Source organism: Oncorhynchus nerka, linkage group LG11 (assembly GCF_034236695.1).
Source record: "Oncorhynchus nerka isolate Pitt River linkage group LG11, Oner_Uvic_2.0, whole genome shotgun sequence".
Taxonomy (NCBI): Eukaryota; Metazoa; Chordata; class Actinopteri; order Salmoniformes; family Salmonidae; genus Oncorhynchus; species Oncorhynchus nerka.
Genome location: NC_088406.1, coordinates 17,869,839 through 17,891,713, shown reverse-complemented (window position 1 = coordinate 17,891,713; position 21,875 = coordinate 17,869,839). Strand labels below are relative to the sequence as shown.

At 50.6% G+C, this 21,875-nt stretch overlaps 1 pseudogene; it reads left to right on the top strand.

The window, feature by feature from the left end:
* Window positions 1-21,875, top strand: part of LOC135573948 (uncharacterized) — a 230,215-nt pseudogene that overhangs the window by 32,760 nt on the left and 175,580 nt on the right.

The following is a 21,875-nucleotide window of genomic DNA, read 5'->3' as shown; positions in this document are numbered from 1 at the left end:
GTCTCTCCCCAATCCCCCCCCCCCTCAAACCATCTACCTCCATCCTCATGTCTCTCCCACTCCTCCCTCCCTCACCCCAAACCATCTACACTCCTCCAAACCATCTCATCCCCCACCCTCCAAACCATCTCTCCCCCATGTCCCCCCACTCTCCTCCCCACCCTCCAAACCATCTATACTCCATCCTCATGTCTCTCCCCACTCCTCCCCCCACCCTCCAAACCATCTCTCATCCTCATGTCTCTCCCCACTCCTCCCTCCAAACCATCTACACTCCATCCTCATGTCTCTCCCCACTCTCCCCCCAACCCTCCAAACCATCTACACTCCATCCTCATGTCTCTCCTCCCTCCCCCCCACCCTCCAAACCATACACTCCATCCTCATGTCTCTCCCTCCTCCCTCCCTCACCCCCACCCTCCAAACCATCTACACTCCATCCTCACGTCTCTCCCCCACTCCTCCCTCATCCCCACCCTCCAAACCATCTACACTCCATCCTCATGTCTCTCCCCCCTCCTCCCCACCCCCTCCAAACCATCTACACCCATCCTCACGTCTCTCCCCACTCCTCCCTCACCCCCTCCAAACCATCTACACTCCATCCTCATGTCTCTCCCTACTCCCCCCCCCACCCTCCAAACCATCTACCTCCATCCTCATGTCTCTCCCCACTCCTCCCTCCCCCCTCTCCAAACCATCTACACTCCATCCTCATGTCTCTCCCCCTCCTCCCCCACCCTCCAAAACCATCTACACTCCATCCTCATGTCTCTCCCCACTCCTCCCTCATCCCCCCACCCTCCAAACCATCTACACTCCATCCTCACGTCTCTCCCCACTCCTCCCTCACCCCCCACCCTCCAAACCATCTACACTCCATCCTCACGTCTCTCCCCACTCCTCCCTCACCCCCCACCCTCCAAACCATCTACACTCCATCCTCACGTCTCTCCCCACTCCTCCCTCACCCCCCCCACCCTCCAAACCATCTACACTCCCATCCTCACGTCTCTCCCCACTCTCCCTCAACCTCCAAACCATCTACACTCCCCTCCTCCCCACGTCTCTCCCTCACTCCCCCCAACCTCCAAACCATCTACACTCCATCCTCACGTCTCTCCCCCTCCTCCCTCACCCCCACCCTCCAAACCATCTACACTCCATCCTCACGTCTCTCCCACCCTCCCTCATCCCCCCACCCTCCAAACCATCTACACTCCATCCTCACGTCTCTCCCCCCACTCCTCCCTCCCCCCACCCTCCAAACCATCTATACTCCATCCTCATGTCTCTCCCCACTCCTCCCTCATCCCCCCACCCTCCAAACCATCTACACTCCATCCTCATGTCTCTCCCCACTCCTCCCTCACCCCCACCCTCCAAACCATCTACACTCCATCCTCACGTCTCTCCCCACTCCTCCCTCACCCCCACCCTCCAAACCATCTACACTCCCATCCTCATGTCTCTCCCCACTCCCCCCACCCTCCAAACCATCTACACCCCATCCTCATGTCTCTCCCCACTCCTCCCTCACCCCCACCCTCCAAACCATCTACACTCCATCCTCATGTCTCTCCCCCACTCCCCCCATCCTCCAAACCATCTACACCCCATCCTCATGTCTCTCCCCACTCCTCCCTCATCCCCCCACCCTCTAAACCATCTACACCCCTCCTCCTCTTATTCTTCTCACTCCCATCTCTACTCTAACAAACCTCTTCTCTCCTCCTACCCTCTTTCCCCACATACCTCTCTCCCCCCTCCTCACCCCTCTCTCTTTCATCCCTTTATCTGAAACACCATAAAACATATTTATTTTTTCCAATGGATTCTAGTAGGGATGGCTCCAGTCTTTTCTTTCTCTGTGTCTTTCACCCAAATCTCTCCCTCTCTCTTTCTCTGTGTCTTTCACCCCATTCTCTCCCTCTCTCTTTCTCTGTGTCTTTCACCCCATTCTCCCCCTATCTCTTTCTCTGTGTCTTTCACCCCATTCTCTCCTTCTCTCTTTCTCTGTGTCTTTCACACCATTCTCTCCCTCTCTCTTTCTCTGTGTCTTTCACCCCATTCTCCCCCTATCTCTTTCTCTGTGTCTTTCACCCCATTCTCTCCTTCTCTCTTTCTCTGTGTCTTTCACCCCATTCTCTCCCTCTCTCTTTCTCTCTGTCTTTCACCCCATTCTCTCCTTCTCTCTTTCACCCCATTCTCTCCCTCTCTCTTTCTCTGTGTCTTTCACCCCATTCTCTCCCTCTCTCTTTCTCTCTGTCTTTCACCCCATTCTCTCCCTCTCTCTTTCTCTGTGTCTTTCACCCCATTCTCCCCCTATCTCTTTCTCTCTGTCTTTCACCCCATTCTCTCCTTCTCTCTTTCACCCCATTCTCTCCCTCTCTCTTTCTCTGTGTCTTTCACCCCATTCTCTCCCTCTCTCTTTCTCTCTGTCTTTCACCCCATTCTCTCCCTCTCTCTTTCTCTGTGTCTTTCACCCCATTCTCCCCCTCTCTCTTTCTCTCTGTCTTTCACCCCCATTCTCCCCCTCTCTCTTTCTCTGTGTCTTTCACCCCATTCTCCCCCTCTCTCTTTCTCTCTGTCTTTCACCCCATTCTCTCCCTCTCTCTTTCTCTGTGTCTTTCACCCCATTCTCCCCCTCTCTCTTTCTCTCTGTCTTTCACCCCATTCTCCCCCTCTCTCTTTCTCTGTGTCTTTCACCCCATTCTCCCCCTCTCTCTTTCTCTCTGTCTTTCACCCCATTCTCTTCCTCTCTCTTTCTCTGTGTCTTTCACCCCATTCTCCCCCTCTCTCTTTCTCTCTCTTTCACCCCATTCTCTCCCTCTCTCTTTCTCTGTCTTTCACCCCATTCTCTCCCTCTCTCTTTCTCTCTGTCTTTCACCCCATTCTCTCCCTCTGTGTCTTTCACCCCATTCTCCCCCTCTCTCTTTCTCTCTGTCTTTCACCCCATTCTCCCTCTCTCTCTCTCTCTCTGTCTTTCACCCCATTCTCTCCCTCTCTTTCTCTCTGTCTTTCACCCCATTGTCCCCCTCTCTTTCTCTCTGTCTTTCACCCCATTCTCCCCCTATCTCTTTCTCTCTGTCTTCCACCCCATTCTCCCCCTCTCTTTCTCTCTGTCTTTCACCCCATTCTCTCCCTCTCTCTTTCTCTCTGTCTTTCACCCCATTCTCCCCATATCTCTTTCTCTCTGTCTTTCACCCCATTCTCCCCATATCTCTTTCTCTCTGTCTTTCACCCCATTCTCCCCTATCTCTTTCTCTCTGTCTTTCACCCCATTCTCCCCTATCTCTTTCTCTCTGTCTTTCACCCCATTCTCCCCCTCTCTCTTTCTCTCTGTCTTTCACCCCATTCTCCCCCTATCTCTTTCTCTCTGTCTTTAACCCCATTCTCCCCCTCTCTTTCTCTCTGTCTTTCACCCCATTCTCCCCCTATCTCTTTCTCTCTGTCTTTCACCCCATTCTCCCCCTATCTCTTTCTCTGTATTATGTGATGCTTTAAATCTCTTCTCATTTGTTTGTGGTCGGCTCGGCTGGCTAGTCGTTTAACGGGCTGCCAAGAGGGATTTACCGGGAGCCCTGCCACAGCCCCGTTCGCTCCGTTAACCAGCAGTACCAAATCAGGCTAGACGTCTGGGCAGCGTAGCTCTACCGGGTCACCGGCTGATTATCTTAATGACCTGCTTTTTATTTCCTACCTGCTGAGCTTCACAAACAGCTCCAATCTCTTTATTTCCTACTTACTGGGAGCTTCACAAACAGCTCCAATCTCTTTATTTCCTACTTACTGAGCTTCACAAAAAGCTCCAATCTATTTATTTCCTACTTACTGAGCTTCACAAATAGCTCCAAACCCTTTATTTCCTACTTACTGGGAGCTTCACAAAGAGCTCCAATCTCTTTATTTCCTACTTACTGGGAGCTTCACAAACAGCTCCAATCTCTTTATTTCCTACTTACTGAGCTTCACAAACAGCTCCAAACCCTTTATTTCCTACTTACTGGGAGCTTCACAAAGAGCTCCAATCTCTTTATTTCCTACTTACTGGGAGCTTCACAAACAGCTCCAATCTCTTTATTTCCTACTTACTGAGCTTCACAAACAGCTCCAAACCCTTTATTTCCTACTTACTGGGAGCTTCACAAAGAGCTCCAATCTCTTTATATCCTACTTTCTGGGAGCTTCACAAACAGCTCCAATCTCTTTATTTCCTACTTACTGGGAGCTTCACAAACAGCTCCAATCTCTTTATATCCTACTTGCTGGGAGCTTCACAAACAGCTCCAATCTCTTTATTTCCTACTTACTGGGAGCTTCACAAACAGCTCCAATCTCTTTATTTCCTACTTACTGGGAGCTTCACAAACAGCTCCAATCTCTTTATTTCCTACTTACTGGGAGCTTCACAAACAGCTCCAATCTCTTTACTTCCTACTTACTGAGAGCATCACAAATATCTTATATCTCAAAGTAACAACGCAGAGATTTATCACGCTTCATTCAGCTATAAACAGTCTTTCTCCTGGTCTGCAAGGCCAATGCTGATTGAAACTAAATCTCTTATAGCTGAGTATATCCTTATAAGGGCCTGGATGAGCTCACATGGAACACAAGACACACACTCAGAGGAGAAGAAGCTCTCTCCTGTGACAGACAGAAGACCCTACAGAAGGGTGCCCAGGCGGAATGATGCCAACCCCTGGCACTAAATCAAAGCATTCGGTAAGAAAGAAGGAGATGAGTGTGGTGTTCAGGAGGAGTGTATGAGTGGGACAGCTGTTTCTGGAGGGAGGGGGGAGGTAGTCAGCAAAGAAGAGGGAGGGAGAGAGAAAGTGAGAGAGGGAGGGATTGAAGGAGGGCTGGAGGGAGGGGGGAGGCGTGCAGACTTCCTGTTGGTGACTTCCTGGTCCGTCTGACATTGCGGTCCTCTAGTGAGTAGCAGGACAGATGTTTACAGATGGTGTAATGCAGGCTGATGTAGATTTAGTATTTAGGACCACTATTGTTTTCACTATATTTTCTAACTCTTGGTGATGCCATTTGGAAACACAATCTCAATTTTCACTGCTATGTGGACGACACACAGCTGCCAATTTTGAGGAAATGTGGTGAAGTCCCAAAATTGCCTACCCTGGAAGCCTGTGTTTCAGACATAAGGAAGTGGATGGCTGCAATTTAACTAGAGATGCCAGTTCTAGTGTCCCAAGAAACAAAGAGATCTGCTGTTGAATCTGACAATTCATCTTGATGGTTGTACAGTCGTCTCTTTTGACAGACATATCAAGAATATTTCAAAGGCAGCTTTTTTAAAATCTTTGTAACATTGCAAAAATTGGAATGTTTCTGTCCAGATATTATGCTGAAAAATGTATCCAATGCTTTTGTCACTTCTAGATTAGACTACTGCCATGCTCTACTTTCCGGCTATCTGGATAAAGACTAAATAAACTTCAGTTAGTGCTAAACACGGCTGCTAGAATCCTGACTAGAACCAAAACATTGATCATATTATTCCAGTACTAGCCTCTCTACACTGGCTTCCTGTTAAAGGTAGGGCTTATTCCAAGGTTTTACTGCTAACCTACAAAGCATTACATGGACTTGCTCCTACCTATCTCTCTGATTTGGTCCTGCCGTACATACCTACACGTACACTACGGTCACAAGACGAAGGCCTTTCTAAATGTCCCTAGAATTTCTAAGCAAACAGCTGGAGGCAGGGCTTTCTCCTATAGAGCTCAATTTTTATGGAACGGTCTGCCTATCCAGGTGAGAGACGCAGACTCGGTCTCAACCTTTAAGTCTTTAGAAGACTTTTCAGTAGATCCTATGATTGAGTATATTCTGGCCCAGGAATGTGAAGGTGAACGGCAAGGCATCTGGTCGTGCTGCTGATTCAGATTCAACTGTTCTGCCTGCGGTGACCCGTTCACCGGATGTGCTATCTTGTCCTGGATCTGGTGTTTTCGACTCTCTCTCTCGACCTCTGAATGCTCGGCTATGAAAAGCCAACTGACATTTACTCCTGAGGTGCTGACCTGTTGCACCCTCTACAACTACTGTGATTATTATTTGACCCTGCTGGTCATCTATGAACATTTGAACATCTTGAAGAACGATCTGGCCTTATGGCCATGTACTCTTATAATCTCCACCCAACACAGGCAGAAGAGGACTGGCCAACCCTCAGAGCCTGGTTCCTCTCTAGGTTTCTTCCTAGGTCCCTGCCTTTCTAGGGAGTTTTTCCAAGCCACCGTGCTTCTACATCTGCATTACTTGCTGTTTGGGGTTTTAGACTGGGTTTCTGTATAAGCACTTTGTGACATCAGCTGATGTAAAAAGGGCTTTATAAATACATTTGATTGAAATTTGATTGAAGCGCGCTGGTGCTAGTGAATTAAGCAGTGACTGAACCATTCCCACACTACAACCCCAAAGGGCCCACAGCTCCTGTGAGAAAACCTATTCTGTCAAGTGTAGTTGGTCTTTTCTGGAAAACTTTTCTGAATAGGTCGCTATAATCCTAGAGCTGTCAGGGGTTACAGACGCCACAGAGATCCGGGGTCATGAACCGATAGATACCCAATAAAACCTCATAAACAGAGAATTATCCAGCATCCCACGGGGCAAGGCGAGACAGGCAAGCTTTCAATACTCTCCTGATGACATAGCTGAGGAGGTGGAAGGAGGTCAATACTCTCTCCTTCGGATACTCCTCCTCCTCCGTGTCTTCTCCACTTTGTTTGTCCTCCTTTCCTAATGGAGGGATTGAGGGAAGGATCGCAGTAGGACCAATGTTTTAGAACGACACAGTGACATTGCATGGACATTTGTTTTAAAAACAGACCTCCCTCCCTCTCAGTTGCTGTCTCTCATTCCTCCCCCATTTCTCTCTTTCTCTCCTGTATCTCCTGCTCTTTAACTCTCTTGCTCCCCATTTCTCTCTCTAATCTGAAAAAATGAGTGTCGTCTGGGGCATCAGGTGTTCCTGTGTGCTGTCTCTCTCAGACAGTGACCACTCTCTAATATTACAATAAATCACAGTGTGGACAGACAGCGAGAGAGGAATGGGATTCTGTAAGGCATCGAGCTGTAATACAGAAACACATTTATCTAATCTATTTCTGTGTCTGGGGGTTACGGAGGCAGTCAGACAGAAACAAAAAGGCAATGTCCCAAATGACACCATATTCCCTATTTAGTGCACTACTAGCCCTGTAGGCCCTGGTCAAAAGTAGTGCACTAAATAGGGAATAAGGTACCATTTGGGACAAAGTTATAAATTAGTGAGGGTGGGTATGAGGGGTGATGGTGAGTATGAGGGGTGAGGGTGAGAATGAGGGGTGAGGGTGAGTATGAGGGGTGGGATTGAGTATGAGTGATGAGGGTGAGTATGAGGGTTGAGGAGGGTGAGTATGCGGAGTGAGGGTGAGTATGAAGGGTGAATATGAGGGGTGAGATTGAGTATGAGTGGTGAGGGTGAGTATGAGGGTTGAGGAGGGTGAGTATGAGGAGTGAGGGTGAGTATGAGAAGTGAGGTGAGTATGAGCGGTGGGGGAAATGATGGGGAGGGAGAGTATGATGGGGTGAGTATGAGGGGGAGTGTCATGGGGAGGGTGAGTATGATGGGGTGAGTATGATGGGGTGAGTATGAGGGGGAGTGTGAGTGTGAGGGGTGAGAATGAGAGGAGAGTATGATGGCATGAGTATGAGGGGGAGAGTGAGTATGATGGGGAGGGTGAGTATGAGGGGGAGGGGGAGTGTGAGGGGGAGTTATGAGAATGAGGGGTGAGTATGATGGAGAGTATGAGGTGAGTATGATGAGGAGGGTGAGTATGAGGGGTGAGAATCAGGGGTGAGTATGATGGGGTGAGTATGAGGGGTGAGTATGAGAGGTAGTGTGAGTATGATGGGGTGAGTATGAGGGGAGTGTGAGTATGAGGGGTGAGTATGATGGGGTGAGTATGAGGGGAGTGTGAGTATGAGGGGTGAGAATGAGAGGAGAGTATGATGGCGTGAGTATGAGGGGGAGTGTGAGTATGAGGGGTGAGTATGATGGGGTGAGTATGAGGGGAGTGTGAGTATGAGGGGTGAGAATGAGAGGGAGTGTGAGTATGATGGGAGGGTGAGTATGAGGTGGAGTGTGAGCATGAGGGGTGATTATGATGATGAGGGTGAGTATGAGGGGTGAGAATGAAGGGGAGGGGATGAAATGATGGGGAGGGAGGGTATGAGGGGTGAGTATGATGGGGAGTGTGAGTATGAGGGGTGAGTATGATGGGGAGTGTGAGTTTGAGGGGGATGGTGAATATGAGGGGGAGGGTGAGTATGAGGGTTGAGTATCAGGGGGAGGGTGAGAATGAGGGGGAGGCTGAGTATGAGGGGTGAATATGAGGGTTGAGTGTGATGGGGTGAGTATGAGGGGTGAGTGTGATGGGGTGAGTATGAGGGGTGAGTGTGATGGGGCGGGTGAGTATGAGGGGTGAATATGATGGGGAGGCTGAGTATGAGGGGTGAATATGAGGGGGAGGGTGAGTATGAGGGGTGAATATGATGGGGAGGCTGAGTATGAGGGGAGGCTGAGTATGGGGGGAGGGGGAGTATGAGGGGAGGGGGAGTATGAGGGGTGAGTATGATGGGGAGGGTGAGTGTGAGGGGTAAGTATGAGGGGCGAGTATGGTGGGGAGGGTGAGTATAAGGGGGAGAGTGAGTATGATGCGGAGTGTGAGTATGAGGGGTGAATATGATGGGGAGCGTGAGTATGAGGGGTGAGGGTGAGTATGAGGGGGAGGCTGAGGCTGAGGCTGAGGCTGAGTATGAGGGGAGGCTGAGTATGAGGGGGAGACTGAGTATGGGGGGGGGGTGAGTATGAGGGGTGAATATGATGGGGAGGGTGAGTGAGTATGAGGGGTGAAGGTGGCTATTTACATCTAACTGACTGGAGTAGATTGGGGAAGTAGGGAGGGAGAGAGGGAGAGGGGAAAGATGTAGTGAGGATGAGAGTGGGAGAGAGAGAGCTAGCGAGAGAGAGATGGTTGAGATTCTGTGGGGATTCGGATCCTAAGGAATGAGACAGTGTTCCAGAATGCTCTGTTGCCATGACAACCACTGCTTCCAATTGACCAATCACACAGTTCCACGCTCGCCTGCACGCAAGCCTCCACACACACACCAACTCACCGAAACCACCCCGCCTCATCACAAGAACTCCCATACCTCCCACCTCCATTCTTCTGTCTTCTCTCCCACCGCCCCACACCTGATAAGGACCTCCCCCTGTCTTCTCTCCCACCGCCCCACATCTGATAAGGACCTCCCCCTGTCTTCTCTCCCATCGCCCCATACCTGATAAGGACCTCCTCATTTCTTCTCTCCCACCGCCCCATACCTGATAAGGACCTCCTCATGTCTTCTCTCCCACCGCCCTACACCTGATAAGGACCTCCCCCTGTCTTCTCTTCCACCACCCCACACCTGATAAGGACCTCCCCTGATAAGGACCTCCCCTGTCTTCTCTCCCATCACGCCATACCTGATAAGGACCTCCCCTGTCTTCTCTTCCACCACCCCACACCTGATAAGGACCTCCCTTGTCTTCTCTCCCACCACCCCACACCTGATAAGGACCTCCCCTTGTCTTCTCTTCCACCACCCCACACCTGATAAGGACCTCCACCTGTCTTCTCTCCCACCACCCCACACCTGATAAGGACCTTCCCCTGTCTTCTCTTCCACCACCCCACACCTGATAAGGACCTCCCCCTGTCTTCTCTTCCACCACCCCACACCTGATAAGGACCTTCCCCTGTCTTCTCTTCCACCACCCCACACCTGATAAGGACCTCCCCTGTCTTCTCTTCCACCACCCCACACCTGCTAAGGACCTCCTCATGTCTTCTCTTCCACCACCCCACTCCTGATAAGGACCTTCTCATGTCTTCTCTTCCACCACCCCACACCTGATAAGGACCTCCCCCTCTGTCTTCTCTTCCACCACCCCACACCTGATAAGGACCTCCCCTGTCTTCTCTTCCACCACCCCATACCTGATAAGGACCTCCCCCTGTCTTCTCTTCCACCACCCCACACCTGATAAGGACCTCCCCTGTCTTCTCTTCCACCACCCCACACCTGATAAGGACCTCCCCTGTCTTCTCTTCCACCACCCCACACCTGATAAGGACCTCCTCATGTCTTCTCTTCCTGATAAGGACCTCCCATGTCTTCTCTTCCACCACCCCACACCTGATAAGGACCTCCCATGTCTTCTCTTCCACCACCCCACACCTGATAAGGACCTCCCCTGTCTTCTCTTCCACCGCCCCACACCTGATAAGGACCTCCACCACCACTGTCTTCTCTTCCACCACCCCACACCTGATAAGGACCTCCTTGTCTTCTCTTCCACCACCCCACACCTGATACGGACCTCCCATGTCTTCTCTCCACCACCCCACACCTGATAAGGACCTCCCTGTCTTCTCTTCCACCACCCCACACCTGATAAGGACCTCCTCATGTCTTCTCTCCCACCATACCCACACCTGATAAGGACCTCCCCTGTCTTCTCTTCCACCACCCCACACCTGATAAGGACCTCCCCCTGTCTTCTCTTCCACCACCCCACACCTGATAAGGACCTTCTCATGTCTTCTCTTCCACCACCCCACACCTGATAAGGACCTCCCCTGTCTTCTCTTCCACCACCCCCCACACCTGATAAGGACCTTCCCCTGTCTTCTCTTCCACCACCCCATACCTGATAAGGACATCCCCCTGTCTTCTCTTCCACCACCCCACACCTGATAAGGACCTTCCCCTGTCTTCTCTTCCACCACCCCACTCCTGAAAAGGACCTCCCCCTGTCTTCTCTCCCATCACCCCATACCTGATAAGCACCTCCCCTGTCTTCTCTTCCACCACCCCACACCTGATAAGGACCTCCCTTGTCTTCTCTTCCACCACCCCACACCTGATAAGGACCTCCCTTGTCTTCTCTTCCACCACCCCACACCTGATAAGGACCTCCTCATGTCTTCTCTCCCACCGCCCCACACCTGATAAGGACCTCCCCCTGTCTTCTCTTCCACCACCCCACACCTGATAAGGACCTCCCCTGTCTTCTCTTCCACCACCCCACACCTGATAAGGACCTTCCCCTGTCTTCTCTCCCACCGCCCCACACCTGATAAGGACCTCCCCCTGTCTTCTCTTCCACCACCCCACACCTGATAAGGACCTCCCCCTGTCTTCTCTTCCACCACCCCACACCTGATAAGGACCTTCTCATGTCTTCTCTTCCACCACCCCACACCTGATAAGGACCTCCCCTGTCTTCTCTTCCACCACCCCACACCTGATAAGGACCTTCCCCTGTCTTCTCTTCCACCACCCCATACCTGATAAGGACCTCCCCTGTCTTCTCTTCCACCACCCCACACCTGATAAGGACCTTCCCCTGTCTTCTCTTCCACCACCCCACTCCTGAAAAGGACCTCCCCCTGTCTTCTCTCCCATCACCCCATACCTGATAAGCACCTCCCCCTGTCTTCTCTTCCACCACCCCACACCTGATAAGGACCTCCCTTGTCTTCTCTTCCACCACCCCACACCTGATAAGGACCTCCCTTGTCTTCTCTTCCACCACCCCACACCTGATAAGGACCTCCTCATGTCTTCTCTTCCACCACCCCACACCTGATAAGGACCTCCCCCTGTCTTCTCTTCCACCACTCCACACCTGATAAGGACCTTCCCCTGTCTTCTCTTCCACCACCCCATACCTGATAAGGACCTCCCCCTGTCTTCTCTTCCACCACCCCACACCTGATAAGGACCTCCCCCTGTCTTCTCTTCCACCACCCCACACCTGATAAGGACCTTCTCATGTCTTCTCTTCCACCACCCCACACCTGATAAGGACCTCCCCTTGTCTTCTCTTCCACCACCCCACACCTGATAAGGACCTCCTCATGTCTTCTCTTCCACCACCCCACACCTGATAAGGACCTCCTCATGTCTTCTCTCCCACCGCCCCACACCTGATAAGGACCTCCCCCTGTCTTCTCTTCCACCACCCCATACCTGATAAGGACCTCCCCCTGTCTTCTCTTCCACCACCCCACACCTGATACGGACCTCCCCTGTCTTCTCTTCCACCACCCCACACCTGATAAGGACCTCCCTTGTCTTCTCTTCCACCACCCCACACCTGATACGGACCTCCCTTGTCTTCTCTTCCACCACCCCACACCTGATAAGGACCTCCCCTGTCTTCTCTTCCACCACCCCACACCTGATAAGGACCTCCTCATGTCTTCTCTCCACCGCCCCACACCTGATAAGGACCTTCCCCTGTCTTCTCTTCCACCACCCCACACCTGATAAGGACCTCCCCTGTCTTCTCTTCCACCACCCCACACCTGATAAGGACCTTCTCATGTCTTCTCTTCCACCACCCCACACCTGATAAGGACCTCCCCCTGTCTTCTCTTCCACCACCCCACACCTGATAAGGACCTCCCCCTGTCTTCTCTTCCACCACCCCACACCTGATAAGGACCTTCCCCTGTCTTCTCTTCCACCACCCCATACCTGATAAGGACATCCCCCTGTCTTCTCTTCCACCACCCCACACCTGATAAGGACCTTCCCCTGTCTTCTCTTCCACCACCCCACTCCTGAAAAGGACCTCCCCCTGTCTTCTCTCCCATCACCCCATACCTGATAAGCACCTCCCCCTGTCTTCTCTTCCACCACCCCACACCTGATAAGGACCTCCCTTGTCTTCTCTTCCACCACCCCACACCTGATAAGGACCTCCCTTGTCTTCTCTTCCACCACCCCACACCTGATAAGGACCTCCTCATGTCTTCTCTCCCACCGCCCCACACCTGATAAGGACCTCCCCCTGTCTTCTCTTCCACCACCCCACACCTGATAAGGACCTCCCCCTGTCTTCTCTTCCACCACCCCACACCTGATAAGGACCTTCCCCTGTCTTCTCTCCCACCGCCCCACACCTGATAAGGACCTCCCCCTGTCTTCTCTTCCACCACCCCACACCTGATACGGACCTCCCTTGTCTTCTCTTCCACCACCCCACACCTGATAAGGACCTCCTCATGTCTTCTCTCCCACCGCCCCACACCTGATAAGGACCTCCTCATGTCTTCTCTCCCACCGCCCCACACCTGATAAGGACCTCCCCTGTCTTCTCTTCCACCACCCCACACCTGATAAGGACCTCCCCTGTCTTCTCTTCCACCACCCCACACCTGATAAGGACCTTCTCATGTCTTCTCTTCCACCACCCCACACCTGATAAGGACCTCCCCTGTCTTCTCTTCCACCACCCCACACCTGATAAGGACCTTCCCCTGTCTTCTCTTCCACCACCCCATACCTGATAAGGACATCCCCCTGTCTTCTCTTCCACCACCCCACACCTGATAAGGACCTTCCCCTGTCTTCTCTTCCACCACCCCACACCTGATACGGACCTCCCCTGTCTTCTCTTCCACCACCCCACACCTGATAAGGACCTCCCCCTGTCTTCTCTCCCACCACCCCACACCTGATAAGGACCTCCCCCTGTCTTCTCTTCCACCACCCCACACCTGATAAGGACCTCCCTTGTCTTCTCTTCCACCACCCCACACCTGATAAGGACCTCCCCTTGTCTTCTCTTCCACCACCCCACACCTGATAAGGACCTCCTCATGTCTTCTCTCCACCACCCCACACCTGATAAGGACCTCCCCTGTCTTCTCTTCCACCACCCCACACCTGATAAGGACCTTCCCCCTGTCTTCTCTTCCACCACCCCACACCTGATAAGGACCTTCCCCTGTCTTCTCTTCCACCACCCCACACCTGATAAGGACCTCCCCCTGTCTTCTCTTCCACCACCCACACCTGATAAGGACCTCCCCTGTCTTCTCTTCCACCACCCCACCTGATAAGGACCTCCCATGTCTTCTCTTCCACCACCCCACACCTGATAAGGACCTCCCCTGTCTTCTCTTCCACCACCCCACACCTGATAAGGACCTCCCCTGTCTTCTCTTCCACCACCCCACACCTGATAAGGACCTCCTCATGTCTTCTCTCCCACCGCCCCACACCTGATAAGGACCTCCCCTGTCTTCTCTTCCACCACCCCACACCTGATAAGGACCTCCCCTGTCTTCTCTTCCACCACCCCACACCTGATAAGGACCTTCCCCTGTCTTCTCTCCACCGCCCCACACCTGATAAGGACCTCCCCTGTCTTCTCTTCCACCACCCCACACCTGATAAGGACCTCCCCTGTCTTCTCTTCCACCACCCCACACCTGATAAGGACCTCTTCCACCACCCCCCCTGATAAGGACCTCTTCTTCTCTTCCACCACCCCACACCTGATAAGGACCTTCTCATGTCTTCTCTTCCACCACCCCACACCTGATAAGGACCTCCCCCTGTCTTCTCTTCCACCACCCCACACCTGATAAGGACCTTCCCCTGTCTTCTCTTCCACCACCCCATACCTGATAAGGACCTCCCCTGTCTTCTCTTCCACCACCCCACACCTGATAAGGACCTTCCCCTGTCTTCTCTTCCACCACCCCACTCCTGAAAAGGACCTCCCCCTGTCTTCTCTCCCATCACCCCATACCTGATAAGCACCTCCCCCTGTCTTCTCTTCCACCACCCCACACCTGATAAGGACCTCCCTTGTCTTCTCTTCCACCACCCCACACCTGATAAGGACCTCCCTTGTCTTCTCTTCCACCACCCCACACCTGATAAGGACCTCCTCATGTCTTCTCTCCCACCGCCCCACACCTGATAAGGACCTCCCCTGTCTTCTCTTCCACCACCCCACACCTGATAAGGACCTCCCCCTGTCTTCTCTTCCACCACCCCACACCTGATAAGGACCTTCCCCTGTCTTCTCTTCCACCACCCCATACCTGATAAGGACCTCCCCCTGTCTTCTCTTCCACCACCCCACTCCTGATAAGGACCTTCTCATGTCTTCTCTTCCACCACCCCACACCTGATAAGGACCTCCTCATGTCTTCTCTTCTACCACCCCACACCTGATACGGACCTCCCCTTGTCTTCTCTTCCACCACCCCACACCTGATAAGGACCTCCCCTTGTCTTCTCTTCCACCACCCCACACCTGATAAGGACCTCCTCATGTCTTCTCTTCCACCACCCCACACCTGTTAAGGACCTCCTCATGTCTTCTCTTCCACCACCCCACACCTGTTAAGGACCTCCTCATGTCTTCACTTCCACCACCCCACTCCTGATAAGGACCTTCTCATGTCTTCTCTTCCACCACCCAACACCTGTTAAGGACCTCCTCATGTCTTCTCTTCCACTACCCACACCTGTTAAGGACCTCCTCATGTCTTCTCTTCCACCACCCCACTCCTGATAAGGACCTCCCCTTGTCTTCTATTCCACCACCCCACACCTGATAAGGACCTTCTCATGTTTTCTCTTCCACCACCCCACACCTGATAAAGACCTCCTCATGTCTTCTCTTCCACCACCCCACTCCTGATAAGGACCTTCTCATGTCTTCTCTTCCACCACCCCACACCTGTTAAGGACCTCCTCATGTCTTCTCTTCCACCACCCCACTCCTGATAAGGACCTTCTCATGTCTTCTCTTCCACCACCTCACACCTGTTAAGGACCTCCTCATGTCTTCTCTTCCACCACCCCACTCCTGATAAGGACCTTCTCATGTCTTCTCTTCCACCACCCCACACCTGTTAAGGACCTCCTCATGTCTTCTCTTGCACCACCCCACTCCTGATAAGGACCTTATCATGTCTTCTCTTCCACCACCCCACACCTGTTAATGACCTTCTCATGTCTTCAACTGGGATGACTCCAGCTGGTCTTCTACTACCGGTAATATAGGGATGACTCCAGCTGGTCTTCTACTACCAGTAATATAGGGATGATTCCAGCTGGTCTTCTTCTACCAGTAATATAAGGATGACTCCAGCTGGTCTTCTACTACCAGTAATATAAGGATGACTCCAGCTGGTCTTCTACTACCAGTAATATAAGGATGACTCCAGCTGGTCTTCTACTACCAGTAATATAAGGATGACTCCAGCTGGTCTTCTACTACCAGTAATATAAGGATGACTCCAGCTGGTCTTCTACTACCAGTAATATAGGGATGATTCCAGCTGGTCTTCTACTACCAGTAATATAGGGATGATTCCAGCTGGTCTTCTACTACCAGTAATATAGGGATGACTCCAGCTGGTCTTCTACTACCAGTAATATAGGGATGACTCCAGCTGGTCTTCTACGTGAATCCAGTTCCCACCATATTGGTATCAGGTGTGTGAGGCATTGGGAAGTTGTTTGGAGAGTGGGCCGTAGACCTACCTTCTGTCAGCAGTTTCAAGCTAGTGCTGCTAGATGGCGTTGGGAGCAGCCATACTGGCACTCAGCCTACTTCTAATTACCAGTCAAACGAAGGGCACGGGTAAGACACACTCACTCACATACAACATACTGTCAAGCACATGATTGTATTGTGTGCTGTGTGTGATGCCAGACGAGTCCGTTGACTCAGCGGGGAACGGCGTTGCTGACCCTTACTTTCTGTTCCCTCCTCTCTGCCAAGGCCATTTGAGCCATCAAGCACCCCATCATAAACACACTCACACACACTCTCTCTCTCTCTATCACATACACACACACACTCTCTCTCTCTCATACACTCTCTCTCTCTCGCACACACACACTCTCTCTGTCTCTCTCTCTCTCTATGACATACACACACTCTCTCTCTCTCTCTATCACATACACACACACTCTCTCTCTCTCTCATACACTCTCTCTCTAGCACACACACACACTCTCTCTCTCTCTCTCTCTCTATGACATACACACACACTCTCTCTCTCTCTCTCATACACACTCTCTATCTCTCTCTCACACACACTCTCTCTCTTTCTCTCTCGCCCACAAAAGCATACACACACACTCTCTCTCTCTCTCATACACACTCTCTCTAGCACACACACACACACTCTCTCTCTCTCTCTCTCTCTCTATGACATACACACACACTCTCTCTCTCTCTCTCATACACACTCTCTATCTCTCTCTCGCACACACACTCTCTCTCTCTCTCTCTCTCGCCCACAAAAGCATACACACACACACTCTCTCTCTCTCTCTCTCGCACACACACTCTCTCTCTTTCTCTCTCTCTCTCGCCCACAAAAGCATACACACACACTCTCTCTCTCTCTCTCTCTCGCACACACACTCTCACTCTCTCTCTCTCTCGCCCACAAAAGCATACACACACACTCTCTCTCTCTCTCTCTCGCCCACAAAAGCATACACACACACTCTCTCTCTCTCTCTCGCCCACAAAAGCATACACACACACACTCTCTCTCTCGCCCACAAAAGCATACACACACACATTCTGAGAGCTTTACTGCCGTTGCATCCTGAGGCAAGACCATTATCCTAAGGGCTTTTTCAGAGTAGGCCTGGTTCATAAACAACACCTTCCTAATACTGAGTTGTAGCCCCCCATTTTGCCCTCAGAACAGCCTCAATTCGTTCGTGGGATGGACTCCAATGCTTCCCACAGTTGTGACAAGTTGGTTGGTTGTCCTTTGGGAGGTGTACCATTCTTGATACACACGAAAAACTGTTGAGCATGAAAAACCCAGCAGCGTTGCAGTTCTTGACACAAACCGGTGGACCTGGCACCTACCACCATAACCCATTCAAAGTGACTTTGTTTCTTTCCCATTCACCCTCTGAGTCTCAATTGTCTCAAGGCTTAAAAATCCTTCTTTAACCGGTCTCCTCCCCTTCATCTCCACTGATTGAAGTAGATTTAACAAGTGACATCAATAAGGGAGCATAACTTTCACTTGGATTCACCTGGTCAGTCTGTCCTAATGTTTTGTATGCTCAGTGTGCGGTGCAATGCTAAAGTATTCATCCCCCTTGTCATTTTTCCTATTTTGTTGCATTACAACCTGTAATTTAAACAGATTTTTATTTGGATTTCATGTAATGAACATACACAAAATAGTCAAATTGGTGAAGTGAATAAAAAAAAGTAAAATAATTAAAAAGGGAAAAGTGGTGCCTGCATACGTATTCACCCCCCCCCCCCTTTGCATACGTATCCACCCCACCCCTCCCCCTTTTGCATACGTATTCACCCCCCCTTTGCATACGTATCCATCCCCTTTGCTATGAAGCCCCTAAATAAGATCTGGTGCAACCAATTACCCTCAGAACTCACATAGTTAGTTAAATAATGTCCACCTGTGTGCAATCTAAGTGTCACATGATCTCAGTATATATATACCTGTTCTGAAAGGCCCCAGAGTCTGCAACACCACTAAGCAAGCGGCACCACCAAGCAAGCGGCACCATGAAGACCAAGTAGCTCTACAAACAGGTCAGGGACAAAGTTGTGGAGAAGTAAAGATCAGGGTTGGGTTAGAAAATTGAACATCCCACTAAGCACCATTAAATCCATTATTAAAAAATTGAAAGAATATGGCACCACAACAAACCTGCCAAGAGAGGGCCGCCCACCAGAACTCACAGACCAGGCAGGAGGGTATTGATCAGAGAGGCAACAAAGAGACCAAAGATAACCCTGAAAGAGCTGCAAAGCACCACAGAGGAGATTGGAGTATCTGTCCATAGGACCACTTTAAGCTGTACACTCCACAGAGCTGGGCTTTACGGAAGAGTAGTCAGAAAAAAGCCATTGCTTAAAGAAAAAAATAAGCAAACACGTTTGGTGTTCACCAAAAGGCATGTGGGAGACTCCCCAAACATATGGGCGAGGCTAAAATTTAGCTTTTTGGCCATCAAGAAAAACGCAATGTTTGGCGCAAACCCAACACCTCTCATCACCCAAAAACAACATCCCCACAGTGAAGCATGGTGGTGACAGCAACATGCTGTGGGGATGTTTTTCATCGTAAGGGACTGGGAAACTGGTCAGAATTGAAGGAATGATGGATGGCACTAAATGCAGGGAAATCTTTCAGGGAAACCTGTTTCAGTCTTCCAGAGATGTGAGACTGGGACAGAGGTTCACCTTCCAGCAGGACATGTCCCTAAGCATACTGCTAAAGCAACACTCAAGTGGTTTAAGGGGAAACATATAAATGTCTTGGAATGCCCTAGTCAAAGCCCAGACCTCAATCCAATTGAGAAGCTGTGGTATGACTTAAAGGTTGCTGTACACCAGCAGAACCCACCCAGCTTGAAGGAGCTGGAGCAGTTTTCCCTTGAAGAATGGGCAAACATTCCAGTGGCTAGATGTGCCAAGCTTATAGAGACATACCCCAAGAGACTTGCAGCTGTAATTTCTGCAAAAGGGGGCTCTTTAAAGTATTGACTTTGGGGGGGGGGGGGTAGTTATGCACGCTCAAGTTTTCAGTTTTTTTGTCTAATTTCTTGTTTGTTTCACAAGAAAAAATGCATCTTCAAAGTGGTAGGCGTGTTGTGTAAATCAAATGATACAAACCCCCGAAAAACTATTTTAATTCCAGGTTGTAAGGCAACGAAATAGGAAAAATTTGAGGCAACTAAGGATTCTAACTTCAGCCCCTATTCCTCTAACACACTAGCCCCTTCCCCTAGCACCCTAGCCCATACGCCTAGTCCCTATTCCCCTAGCACCAAACCTCTAAGCCCCCTGATCCAGCCCCTACTGTGTGTGCAGATGTGAAGGAGTGGGTTGGGAGTGCTGAGTAACCATGGCCCTGGCTCTGCCTTCAGAGAGTGATTCATATTCTGAGTACCTCTTCAGTCCTGCTCCAGTCTGGATGATGACTCACTCACACTGCTTCTAAATGGAAGTTGATATTCTGGGATCTCCTTTGAAAACGTGCTCTATATTTGAGATGGTAGTAGCTACTCATACATCTATTGATCAGACTAGGCAGCGCTAGCACTATTTCTTTCACAGCCTTCCCCTGGGCCTGACTATTGATTCCATTTTGTGTGTTTTATTCACAGTTAGAGTATGCCTTCTGGCCTCAGAATCAAACACATCTGCTGTAAAGTGAGTCTTATTGACGTTACACTAGTTCAGTAACCGGTTGTCCGACTAGGCTTGCTCTTGTGTGTGTGTGTGTGTGTGTGTGTGTGTATTCCACACCACATAAAGATGTCCATATATGTCCCTATACACCTCCTCAACCACAGTCCCTCAACAGACATAACTTCTTTAGATCTCACTCCTTCTCTCCCTCCCTTTTTCTCTCACTCCTTCTTTTAGAAGTCACAGGGGAGTGGGAGAACCAGGAGGTAGAGGGAAAGTGCTTGAAAGTAGAGAGCAGAAGGATCTCTCTCTGTCTCTCTCACATATCAGCACTACAATTCACAATCGATTATTACAAATTAGCAGTTAGACCTTCAGCGTGTGTGTGTGTGTGTGTGTGTGTGTGTGTGTGTGTGTGTGTGTGTGTGTGAGCTTGCGTAGGTGTGTGTGTGTGTGTGTGTGTATGGTCTCACTATCGCTGTCTCATATCTGAGAGAGGTTCTGTGAAATCAGACAAAGACACCTCACTCTGGGGTGAGGGAATCACACTGTTAAATGACGCACAAAACGTAATCTCTGGAAACATGCAATTAGAGAGAGATAGATCAAGAATTTGTCTTCATAATGTAACTTCTAATCAGAGGGGGGAGGCTGCCTTAATCGAAGTCCCCCTCATCAGCACCCGAGGAGCAGTTGCTTTTGGGGGTTAACTGCCTTGCTCAAAGGCAGAACAACAGATTATTTCAACCTTACCAGCTCGGGGATTCAAACCAGAGACATTTTTGATTTCTGGCCCAAAGCTTTCAAGCGCTAGGTAACCTGCCGCCCATAAGGGAAGCAAAGAGAACAGGGGAAGAGAACCTTGTATTCTGTGTTTCTAAACTCAGCAAAAATAGAAACGTCCTCTCACTGTCAATTGTGTTTATTTTCAGCAAACTTCATGTGTAAATATTTGTATGAACATAAGATTCAACAACTGAGACATAAACTGAACAAGTTCCACAGACATGTGATTAACAGACATGGAATAATGTGTCCCTGAACAAAGGGGGGTCAAAACCAAAAGAAAAAGTCAGTATCTGGTGTGGCCACCAGCTGCATTAAGTACTGCAGTGCATCTCCTCCTCATGGACTGCACCAGATTTGTCCGTTCTTGCTGTGAGATGTTGCCCCACTCTTCCACCAAGGCACCTGCAAGGTCCCGGACATCTCTGTGTGGGGGGGGGGCTCAGTCCGATGATGCTGTGACACACCGCCGCAGACCATGATGGACACCACCTCCAAATCGATCCCTCTCCAGAGGACAGGACTCGGTGTAACGCTCATTCTTTCAACAATAATCGCAAATCGACCATCACCCCTGGGGAGACCAATCCGCGACTCGTCAATGAAGGGCAGTTTTTGCCAGTGCTGTCTGGTTAATCGACGGTGGGTTTGTCTCCATCGGTGACAACAGGCCTACAAGCCCTAGGTCCAGCCTCTCTCAGCCTATTGAGGACAGTCTGAGCACTGATGGAGGGATTGTGTGTTCCTGGTGTAACTCGGGCAGTTGTTGTTGCCATTCTTTTCCTGTCCCGCAGGTGTGATGTTCGGAGGTACCGATCCTGTGCAGGTGTAACACGTGGTCTGCCACTGCGAGGACGATCATCTGTCCCTCCTATCTTAGGCAACTCATAGTACGGACATTGCAATTTATTGCCCTGGCTACATCTGCAGTCCTCATGCCTCCTTGCAGCATTCCTAAGGCACATTCACACAGATGAGCAGGGACCCTGGGCATCTTTCTTCTGGTGTTTTT